This window comes from Brienomyrus brachyistius, unplaced genomic scaffold, assembly GCF_023856365.1.
Source record: "Brienomyrus brachyistius isolate T26 unplaced genomic scaffold, BBRACH_0.4 scaffold38, whole genome shotgun sequence".
NCBI classification, from domain to species: domain Eukaryota; kingdom Metazoa; phylum Chordata; class Actinopteri; order Osteoglossiformes; family Mormyridae; genus Brienomyrus; species Brienomyrus brachyistius.
The window spans coordinates 2258309-2268930 of NW_026042313.1; positions in this window are offsets into that span (position 1 = coordinate 2258309).

The window sequence follows — 10622 nt, forward strand, 5'->3', positions numbered from 1 at the left end:
ATGATGCCTTTTTATTTAAGGTCTGGCTGTGAGCCTCGATTACCGATACACTATCTTCAGGCTCCTGCCGGGATCAGTCAGTATGGTGGACCTTTGGAGGAATGGGTACAAAACCATCAGGAAAGTTTGCAGGTGCTTCAAGAGTATGTGAAGGCTTAGTTGGAGGAACAAGCCACACCACGAAATCGGAAACACAATGAGTTGGTTAATGATTAGGGGTTTGATGAAGGTCAGCTGGTGTGTTTGCGGAACCATGTTCGAGGTAAAATACAGGATCATTGGGATGCCTGTTTGTATATGGTAGTTCGGTGTCCCCAAGATCAGGGTGCAGTTTACTCTGCAACTCCAATGGAGGGGGACGGGGTTGTCCGTCAAGTTCACCGAACAGAGTTGCGTCCAGTACCACAGGGGGTTGTTATGTCAGGGGAAGATGTTCTGGTAATGTCTCCTGAGTCTGGGTTGCCCACAGGGGCAACAGAAATGGAATCGGATGAGGACTCTGTGGTTTTACGGGGACAGGGCTGGTGGGAGGGGTCGCAATAGAGCATCCACAAGTAGGCCTCGTATAATGGAGGAGGTTATGTCCCCCCCGAGGTGTAGAGACCAGTTAAACGTTCGGTGAGGTCCACCACTGGTCATCATACCAACCCTTATAAGTTACCACGGTCAGTGAATGATCGTTCGGTTGGGGAGGAAGACCAGTGGTTTGGGGATAGAATTCTTAGCTGTGATCGTTGGGTCATCAATTTCATTTTGGGGGATGGATTGTAGCCAGGCAATTATAGGCAGGTATAGGAACTGCAGTTCGGATTGGAGGCATAGCCGGGGCGAGATGGCTGTGCATGTTCCGATGGTAGGGCATATTGGCAAAGGAGCAGGCACGGGAAAGACAGGCAGGGTCCTGATAGATTTGGTGGAGCATCGGCGGGCATATTGAATTTGCAGTGTAGCAGCCTTTCTGTTTGCTTGTTTCAGGGGTGAACAATCTTATCCGCAAAGGGCCGGTGTGTATGCAGGTTTTCGCTGCAACTCCCTAATTAGATTTCTAATTAGAGGACTGATTAGCTGAAGAGTCCTCATACCTGGTTTTGAAGAGCTGACCTAAAGGTTACCCCAAAAACCTGTTTTTTTTTTGTTTGAATGGGGCAGTGAGTCATGGGGTAAACTACTGTTCTTTAGGGGTTTTCAAGGTGGAATTACGGGTCGATAATTTTAAGGATCAGGTTGTAAACCTCCCTGGTGTTGCTTTAATATGTTTTATCTGAGGTTGTATCGTGTATTATCAAGCCAGCCGGCTTAGTGGCCTCGGGAGCGGGGTTTAGTGGGAGCAGCTGGCTAGTTTTATTTTCTTTTTTGTTTGTGTCTTTTTCTTTGTTGTATGTATATTTTGGGTTCATTATTAGGCAGGCTGGGCCTTTTGGCACCTGTAGTCTGGGTGCTGGATTGCCCATAGGGGTCTTTTTTATTGCTGTGATTTGCTGTGTCATTCACTAGTGTGATTTGTGCTGGATGTGTTTTTAAGGTTGTGCTGTGGCGTGTACCTGAGCAAACTTTGGGCAACCTGTTCTCTTGTTGGCTTTATTGACAAAGGGTGGATTAGTCTAATTACGGCCTGCTACAAATAGCTGCATATAACGTATAAAAAAAATCACCTTATGGGTGCTCCGTAGGGTAGCAAGATCTTGAGTTTTTTTTACAGTACTCGGGTACGTTTTAAAATTTTCGACCAATCAGCAAACATTATTCTGACAGCATAGCTGGGAAACCAATGAAAAGTGAGTGCAACGTTCTAGAACTTGACTTCGGGTTGACGCTCCCTATAAAAGAGCTGGGTACTGCTTCAAGGCGTTCAGTTGGCGCTACCTCCTGATAGAGTAGCACTGTACGGCTCTTGTTCCGTAAAACAACATCAAAAGGATGAAAAAAAAAACAATATTTAAAGAAGACGAAAAAAATCAATTTTTAAAGAAGACGAAAAAAACATCGTCTAAAAAAATAAGCCAAAAAAATAATATCCGAAGAAGGAAAAACATGCAAAGTAAAAAAAAACAAACAAAAATAAAAAACAATATCCAAAGAAGAAGGAAAAAAACATCCAAAGGGAGAAAAGAAGAACTGAAGGGCCAACGAGGTAGGAGGAAATACAAATTTCGTTTCAGCACCGTTGGAGTGCCAAGCCGTGAAAAGCATTTGGCCAGAAGACAAGGTAAGTGTTGTACCTGTTATTTTAAAACAGCGCTTTTCAAAATGCTGCTTTATAATCGTTTGAGATCGTTAGCCAGTGTGACAGGTGAAGGCTTTTTGAGTTTACCATAACATAAAGTTTTATTTCTGTATTAGGACATTGTCAGGAACAATGATGTGTTCATCGCTATGATGTGGTCAAAAAGCGATGCATTGAATCTTAGAAACATTTGTGATTTTTCAAACGATGCTTTTCCTTTTATTTAATCAGTAAAATTTCCATCGGTTTTATATAGTGCCCCTTGAAATATGTCTTTAGCTCATTTTCCGGGCATTTTACTAGAATGCATCCTGAGAAATACACAAGCTCTGCTGCATTTCCGTGCCTCGATGTTTAGTGCCGAGTATAATTGTTGCAGTTGCCTTTTATATATTCCATGAGACCTGTTGGTACCAAGAGAAGTGTGAGACTGTCAGGGTGAATTTATCATACAATCGCACGCATAAATACCTGAGGGTTGCCAGTCCTTTTGCGTTGTTACAGGAGGACTAGAGCTGACGAGTGTGTTTCTACACACTATCAAGGGCATTGTAGTACAGTTTTCTCAGGTGGGAGAATGCTGCCGATCTCCTATTTGACAATACAGCCCTTGATATATTAGAATATTACAGAACTAGAAGCCTTTTGCAAGGAAGAATGTGAGAAAATCCCAAGTACAAGAACTGAAAGCCTTTCAGCTGGCTATAAGAAGCGCTTGTAAGCTGTGATATCTGGCAGAGGAGGTGTTACTAAGTACTGATTACGTAGGGTGCCCAAACTTTTGCAGAGTGCCATAATAATGTTTTTATTTTGTAATTTTGTTCAATTTATGGCATAAAAAGTAACTATTCATCAATGTTTGCTGAAAATATTGTGTATTTTTCCCCCAGTTCCTAAAGAGACTGTATTAACTGATATTGTTGCTTTTGTAATTGAAAAGATGTTATTTGTCAAGGGGTGCCAAACCTTTGCATAAGACTGTACACAGTGTGTGTATGTGTTTATGTGAGTGTGTGTCTGTGTGTGTGTGTGTATATATATATATGTGTGTGTGTGTATATATTTCTGTATATGCATGTGTATATATATATTTATATATAGTTCACACACATTCAAACTTATTTGAATACACATTCAAAATTATTTTTATTATTATTATTTTCGTTTTTTTTTTTTTTTGTGTTTTAAAATTTTTTATTTTTGCAATGGAAATAAAAATAAAGCAGTCCTCTGTAGAGGAGGGGTGGTGGAGGGAATATATATATATATATACATATATATAAAATAATTGTCACACAACTGGGGTGACATGCCTTGCCTGCTCACCCAATTTTAGTGCACTTTAGTTATGCATAATGACCTTCTAGTCTCGATACACCCATATATATATATATATATATATATATATATATATATATATATATATATATATATATATATGTATATATATAGTTTTTTTGTGTTATTTTTTTGCAATAGACAATAAAAATAACGCAGTTCTCCATAAAGGAGGGATGGTGGATGGAATATATATATACATATATATAAAATAATTGTCACACAACCTGGGTGACATGCCTTGCCTGCTCACCCAGTTTTAGTGCACCTTAGTTATCCATACTGACCATCTAGTCTCGATACACCCATATATATATATATATATATATATGTACATATATATAGTTTTTTTATTAGCAATAGAAAAGAAAAATAACGCAGTTCTCCGTAAAGGAGGGATGGTGGATGGAATATATATATACATATATATAAAATAATTGTCACACAACCGGGGTGACATGCCTTGCCTGCTCACCCAATTTTAGTGCACCTTAGTTATCCATACTGACCATCTAGTCTCGACACACCCATATATATATATATATATATATATGTATATATATAGATATTTTTTCTTTTTCTTGTGTTTTTTTTTGGCAATGGATATTAAAAATAAAGCAGTCCTCCGTAAAGGAGGGGTGGTGGAGGGAATATATATATACATATATATATAAAATAATTGTCACACAACCTGGGTGACATGCCTTGCCTGCTCACCCAATTTTAGTGCACCTTAGTTATTCATAATGACCATCTAGTCTCGATACACCCATAAATATATATGTATATATATATAGTTTTTTTTTTTGCAATAGACAATAAAAATAACGCAGTTCTCCATAAAGGAGGGATGGTGGATGGAATATATATATACATATATATAAAATAATTGTCACACAACCTGGGTGACATGCCTTGCCTGCTCACCCAATTTTAGTGCACCTTAGTTATCCATACTGACCATCTAGTCTCGATACACCCATATATATATATATATATATATATATATATATATATATATATATGTACATATATATAGTTTTTTTATTAGCAATAGAAAAGAAAAATAACGCAGTTCTCCGTAAAGGAGGGATGGTGGATGGAATATATATATATATATATATATATATATATATATATATATATATATATATATATATATATACATTTATATAAAATAATTGTCACACAACCTGGGTGACATGCCTTGCCTGCTCACCCAATTTTAGTGCACTTTAGTTATCCATAATGACCATCTAGTCTCGACACACCCATATATATATATATATATATGTATATATATAGATATTTTTTCTTTTTCTTGTGTTTTTTTTTCGCAATGGATATTAAAAATAAAGCAGTCCTCCGTAAAGGAGGGGTGGTGGAGGGAATATATATATACATTTATATAAAATAATTGTCACACAACTGGGGTGACATGCCTTGCCTGCTCACCCAATTTTAGTGCACCTTAGTTATCCATAATGACAAACTAGTCTCGATACACCCATAAATATATATGTGTATATATATATATATATATATATATATAGTTTTTTTGTGTTTTTTTTTTGCAATAGACAATAAAAATAACGCAGTTCTCCATAAAGGAGGGATAGTGGATGGAATATATATATACATATATATAAAATAATTGTCACACAACCTGGGTGACATGCCTTGCCTGCTCACCCAATTTTAGTGCACCTTAGTTATCCATAATGACCAACTAGTCTCGATACACCCATAAATATACAGGTGTACCTTATACTGCCCACAATAAAAGGCCACCCTGGAATGAGCAGTTTTTTGCTTTATTGGGGGTCTGGGGACTCAGAACCGGTCAGTATCTGGTGTGACCACCATTTGCCTCATGCAATGCAACACATCTTCTTCGCATAGAGTTTATCAGATTGTCAATTGTGGCCTGTGGAATGTTGGTCCACTCCTCTTCAATGGCTGTGCGAAGTTGTTGGATATTAGTGGGAACTGGTACACGCTGTCGTATACGCCGGTCAAGCACATCCCAAACATGCTCAACGGGTGACATGTCCGGTGAGTATGCTGGCCATGCAAGAACTGGGACATTTTCAGCTTCCAAGAACTGTGTACAGATCCATGCAACATGGGGCCGTGCATTATCTGTCTGAGTGGCTGGTCTCAGACGATCTTGGAGGTGAACCTGCTGGATGTGGAGGTCCTGGGCTGGTGTGGTTACACGTGGTCTGCGGTTGTGAGGCCGGTTGGATGTACTGCCATATTCTCTGAAACGCCTTTGGAGACGGCTTATGGTTGAGAAATGAACATTCAATGCACGAGCAACAGATCTGGTTGACATTCCTGCTGTCAGCATGCCAATTGCACGCTCCCTCAATGCTTGTGGCATCTGTGGCATTTTGCTGTGAGACAAAACTGCACATTCCAGGGTGGCCTTTTATTGTGGGCAGTATAAGGTACACCTGTGCACTACCCATGATGTCAGATCAGCATCTTGATGTGGCACACCTGTGAGGTGGGATGGATTATCTCAGCAAAGCAGAAGTGCTCACTATCACACATTTAGACTGATTTGTGAGAAATGTTTGAGAGAAATGGTAATATTGTGTATCTGGAATGAATTGTAGATCTTTAAGTCCATCTCATGAAAAATGGGAGCAAAAACAAAAGTGTTGCGTTTATATTTTTGTTCAGTGTAGATATTTTTTCTTTTTCTTGTGTTTTTTTTTCGCAATGGATATTAAAAATAAAGCAGTCCTCCGTAAAGGAGGGGTGGTGGAGGGAATATATATATACATTTATATAAAATAATTGTCACACAACTGGGGTGACATGCCTTGCCTGCTCATCCAATTTTAGTGCACCTTAGTTATCCATAATGACCAACTAGTCTCGATACACCCATAAATATATATGTGTATATATATATATATATATATAGTTTTTTTGTGTTTTTTTTTGCAATAGACAATAAAAATAACGCAGTTCTCCATAAAGGAGGCAAAGTGCACTACCCATGATGTCAGATCAGCATCTTGATGTGGCACACCTGTGAGGTGGGATGGATTATCTCAGCAAAGCAGAAGTGCTCACTATCACACATTTAGACTGATTTGTGAGAAATCTTTGAGAGAAATGGTAATATTGTGTATCTGGAATGAATTGTAGATCTTTAAGTCCATCTCATGAAAAATGGGAGCAAAAACAAAAGTGTTGCGTTTATATTTTTGTTCAGTGTATGTATATGTATACATATAGTTTTTTTTGTGTTTGTGAAAACGGGTCTTTAATCGGGGAAACGGAGCGGGTAGAGCAGGACGGAACGCAGGCATTGACAAACTACAATGACGGACAGGGCAAACAGGTAAGACCAGGACATATATGTATATCTATATAAAACCTCATTAATGAGGGACAGGGAACAGAACGGACAGACAGAACTGGCACAGGGGAAGGAGCCAGGACAAGACTTGACATAAGACAGGAAAGGCAGAGAAACAGATCAGAAAGGGGGACACGGAGGGAACAGGCAGGACAAAAGGACCGGGAGTGAACGAAGGGAACATCGGGGAAAGAGGAGCAGAAGCCAGAGGGACGAGGGACAAAGAGAGGAGGGACAGAGACAGGAGGAACAAAGCAAGGGGGAGCAGAGGCAGGAGGGACAAAGACGGGAGGCCAGGGAGAGAAGGAGGGGGAACCAAGGGGAGCCCGAGGGAGACCCAGCGGGCGACGGGAGGCAGCCGGAAGGGCTGCAGGCGGCCGGGAGGCCGGAGCCGGAGGGGCCGAGGAGACGGGGTGAGGGACAGACGCAGGGACGAAGGAGGGAGTCGGAGGGGAGACCAGGGAAGGGGACGAAGGAGCTGGAAGGGACCCTGGCGAGGGCAAGGAGAGAGGGGGAGCCGCAGCAGACGGCGACGTCCTCCGACACGCCAGAGCGGGAGGACCAGCAGGCGAATGAGGAGCCGCCGTCGGGGGGCCCGCAGGCAACCGATAAGACGCCGGAGGAGGGACCGAGGCAGGGCGACGAGGCCGCGGAGGGGGACCCGCAGACGACAGCCGACCCGGAGGGCCAGGACCCGCAGGTGCCGACCAAGCCCTAGCGCCGGCGAGGGAGGGCGAGCCAGGGGGCTGGGCGGGTGGGACCCCAGCCGTGCGTCTGTGTCCTCTCCCCTTATGGGACACAGACATAAGGACCTGCGGCCGGGGTCGGGCTCGTCGGGGTGAGGGTACCAGAGTCACAGGGGGAGAAGGGACTGGAGTGGGGCCAGGGACTGGAGCTGCAGGCTGCAGAGGGGGCGCCTGCCCGGGAGCTGCAGGCAGGGAAAGCGCCTCGGACGTGGGCGCGGTAGCTGCAGGCAGCGGAGACGGCTGCTCGGGCTCTGGGGCCGCAGGGGGCACTTATTTTATTATATAAAATAAGTGTCACACAACCGGGGTGACATGCCTTGCCTGCTTGTGGGATGAGGAAGACTCAGGGACTGGAAATGGGATTAAAACTGAAGATGTGCTCATTCCTTTGTGTATTTACAAATTTTCCTTCCGTCAGACATGAGGAGTTTGCTGCTATATTTGGCACTAATAGAGATTCTGATGCTGCTATTTTTATTGTCTATTAGTTTGTTATTATTTACAAGTTCTGTTGTGTTTTTGCATTTTTCTCTTCTGGTTAATTAACTGCTGTCTGTTTGCTGTGAAGTATGAGTGTGGTGAGTAAGACTCAGGGACTGGAAGTGGGATTACAACTAAAGATAACATGCTTATTCCTTTTTGTATTGTTTACAAATTTCCTTCCGTCAAACATGAGGAGTTTGCTGCTATATTGTGCACTAACAGAGATTCTGATGCTGCTATTTTTATTGTTTATAAATGTGTTATTGTTTCCAAGTTGAGTATTCAATAAATGCTAAATTGAGAAATTTTGTGTATCGTTTGTTATTATTAGTGTGATATTTTACCATGCAAATAGAGGGGAAAACGTCCAATTATCGGCCAAAAAAAATCAGCAGCATATATCGGCCATCGCCTGACCCTTGACTTGAAAAACCCATATCGGTCGACCTCTAGTAACAGTACATTCTGTCCAATTCATCCATCGAGTTAAGTCACACACCCACTTGAGGGGGCACTCCGGCAGACGTGAGGATGGGGATGTTCTTTCCGCTATAACATCCACTGCAGAAGTACATCTCGCTCCTGTTCACAGGGCTTACTTCAATGATGAAGCAGGGCTGGTTGTCTGGACAAGAAGTTGTCCTGCTGCTGGGTCTCGGTGCCGTTTTTCCACCTAAGCTTGAAGGTGGAAATGTGTTCCAACTTGGTCCCTGGGACTGCAGCATAGCCAAACATCGCGAGCAGCGTCGGCCACACCCACCACCAGAACCATCACACCGTCCTATACACATAAAGAAGAACTAAAACATAGAGTGTTGTGACAATCTATGCGTTAATGTTTGGCAGCATAGGTGATTCATTAAAATTATACCGAAGAATGGAAAATGTGATATTTAGAATATTTTTTGCCATTTAGTAGCTAATTTAAGCACTTACCCAATGCCTCAATTTGTTTTAGGTCAGTAATGTCTGAGCCAAAAGAATGAATGTATGAATTTAATACAATTCACCCACTCCCACCCACACACAAATCTGAAATTCAATTTAAGACACTTCTTAAACATTAGTGCATTAACAAAAAAGGAAAATCTTAAGAGATTCAGTAGGATTTTCTATGTTAGACTTAAGCTAATAGTTCAATAGTTTTTACATATTTCAATATACCAATTTGACTTTAATGTTGAAACAGATGCTAAAACATGGAATAATTTCATAACTAGAGAAACATGTTATTCACAAACACTAGCAAAGGTAGCTTATAGTTAAGCTTACTTAAGTCAGCAAGTCAGGCTACAGTGTGTAAGAATAGTCGTAAACGATAATTTGTCTCAGTCTTACATGACAGAATAAGTAAACAGAAAATATAAAATGGCTGAAACAGCGTCATTAACGCCAGCTACAGTAGAGGCGCAGAAAAGGTGTCATGACTGAAGTATTCCCAAACTCTGGAAGACCGCATGCGAGCCTTTTTTGCCGCGTGTTTCTCCAGAGGCTCCGGAGCTCCGCTGGTTGACACAGCCATGTTGGTTCATGTGCAGGGGGACGAGCTGCAAATTTCTTTTTTGCAGGGTGGTAGGTGATGTCTCATTAATATTTATGAGAGAAGTGCTACATGATTGGCCAGTGCATGCCTTACAAAATGGTGCGGCACTGCATCCAAGCCTGCGGCACTCAGAGTCACAAATACAGTGGAAACCATTTGTAGTAATTACGTCTGTCTGGCTGATTTCCAACTAATTGATATTTGTATATTTATTACATGAATATAAGGTAATATAAGGTAATAGAAGAGGTATTTAATGGTTTTCCATCTGAGGAATTTGCAAAAAACTGCAGTGCATGATGGGTCGGACCTAAAGGCTGCCTTAACGTCCTCATCTGTATGACGACATACATCAAGACTAGGAAGGTGCATAATGTTCATGTCTGGTTGCGTTTGTTGGTCCAGAAAGTAATTCAATTTCGCCATGTAGGTTACGTTCTTAAAAACTGCTTGGATATAGCCCGATTATATGCTGTGGGCCTTTTAATTTCTTTGTTTACCAGGTAGGCTACCTTCTTTAAACTGCGTTTTGTTAGACTACATATTTAGGGACGTCTTTATAAATTTATAGTAGTCTTCATAAATATGTACATAGTTTAGCCTAACCCAGCCACTTAAGGGAGAAAGCCAGCTCAACTAGGTGTCGGTCCCAAGCCCGGATTAATGGGGAGGGTTGGCGTCAAGAAATAAAGAGACTGTATCTTCACTGCATGACTGATGTCAAAATGTGTGAAATATGTGGTTGTATTAATAAATGCATTAAAGTAGGTTAATGATTCTGTGCTGTCTAAATTGTATAGAAAATTTCTACGTATAGCCAAACAAATCTCCTCCTGTTTGAAAAGGCATAGAAAAAGCAATTTAGCCACTAAAACTTTACAGTTTTTGTGAGGGACAGTCGAATTCTCT